The sequence below is a fragment of the Eriocheir sinensis genome, chromosome 69 (assembly GCF_024679095.1).
Source record: "Eriocheir sinensis breed Jianghai 21 chromosome 69, ASM2467909v1, whole genome shotgun sequence".
Classification (NCBI taxonomy): Eukaryota; Metazoa; Arthropoda; class Malacostraca; order Decapoda; family Varunidae; genus Eriocheir; species Eriocheir sinensis.
In genome coordinates, this window is record NC_066577.1 from 699,884 (window position 1) to 701,885 (window position 2,002).

Here is a 2,002-nt window from a genome sequence, read left to right on the forward strand (position 1 = left end):
GAGTGGGGCATCACCTCAATGGGTTTTATTGTGTCTTCTAAGACAATAATGAATGAATGACTTAGAAATTTTAGTTAAGATACATGTCCTCAGACCTGAGAATTGAACTCTAGCCTTTACATTACTTTATTAGTTCCTCGTAATTCAAAGTACCCATCCTTCAAACACATTCCAGCAGCCAACAAGTTATAACCCTGTTCACTATCACTGCCTCCATCACCGTATTGTGTAACAGCACTGGCCTGCCGTCTGTGGCTGTGGCCTTCCACCTGGTGCCGCCTTTTCATGCCTGCTCAACAAAGACCTGTATCTACACTCAGCAATACATTCATTATTAAGCTCTGATGCTACAGGAATGAAGATACTGAAGTCAGTTTATTCTGATGATCATTTTTTTTCTTTCTCTTATAAACATTAGTTTACTGTTCCACTTTGTGCTTGAGTTTTGAAGTGAAGAAAGAATACATCACTGAATGGTAGAGCATCCCATTATTAAATGTAAGAAAACATCCTCATGAACTTACCTCTGTGTCTGGTCTAATGAGTTCCAGAAGAGGTTGTACAATGCCAGCCTTAATGACGAAGTCTCTGAGTTTGAGCCCGTCGCCAGCAGTGTTTCCCGGCGCCCACACGACTTGCTCTGCATGCCACGTTGGTGTGCGGCGAGGGGAGCAGCTTGACGAACGACACGACAGCACCCGAGTCTGTTGGGGAGGCAAACACCGTGGATTACATGGAGGAACAAACTTCAAACTAATCATTTGTTCATACAACATAAAAACAAAGCAGGAAGATTCTATCAAAAAGCGACACCCTTTTCTATCTCCTTCTTCATCTTAAGACTTCATGTTCCTCCACGTTTTTCAACGCGAGACCCTCACAGCAAGAACGATACAACCAGGCTGGGGCTGGATGCCATAGAATGCTTAACCTTGGTATCATTTCTGAATGGATCAGAAGGAACAGTATAGAACGTGCAGGGCGGGGCTGCGGCAGGGCGCTTGTCAGCCATCAGATGACGCGCATCTCCACACCTTCGTTGTGAAGTAGTCCTCCAGGTAACTAACGGTCGCCAATTCGTATCTAGAACATTTTCCTTACTTCACATTGGCACAAGAGCAAGTCATTTTGCTTATAAACTAAATGAGGCAGCTAACGAGCGAAACAAATTAATAACTGAACACAACTGCTGCTCCTATGGACATAATACATGTCAAAAGAATGATCAGTTTCAGTTTTTTTTCTTTACGTCTTTGCCTATTGCGCCGGTAGGCTTCTTCCCGGTGGATCCTGATGGTCGGTCAAAGGCTTCTTCCCGGTGGGTCCTGATGGTCGGCCCAGCCCGTTCTGGCGCAGGAGAGTGTTTATAGTGGCGCCATCTTGCATTGGCTCATGCTGCCCTCCCGGAGCTCATCTTTAATTCTAGAATCTAGAGTCCGGGTTGATAGGTGGTCTTCTGGACAGCATGTGGGTAGTTTTAAGCCACTCGGCGGAGGCAGAAAATCCCAGCTTGGTGGCACCTGTCGGGGATTGAACTCGCGTCCTCCTGAACGCGGGGCCGTCTCGCTATCCGTTCAGCCACCGCCTTGATATTCCTCTCGTGAAAGTTTCATTTATAAAGAGGATAAATAGACATCCTGAACCCTGGCCTCTGGTTACAGCACTCAGCCCACACTCACTTGTCTGCCCTCTCCAGGAGGCCTACAAGGGGGTGCACAAGGCCGGCATCCGGGGTGGCATCTAGGGGCGGGCTGAGAGCATCTTGCGTGCAGCTTGTGTGGCCACCGGCTGGGTGCTGCTGTCGTTACTCGGGATGCCGTTGATAATTTCCTCCACATACGGTGGGGCCCTAAAACAGTACACATATATTATAACCTATTCAGGCTTATAATTTCACAACCCCCTAGAAGTTTAGGCAACATATCCATATCAATCTCTCTCTCTCTCTCTCTCTCTCTCTCTCTCTCTCTCTCTCTCTCTCTCTCTCTCTCTCTCTCTCTCT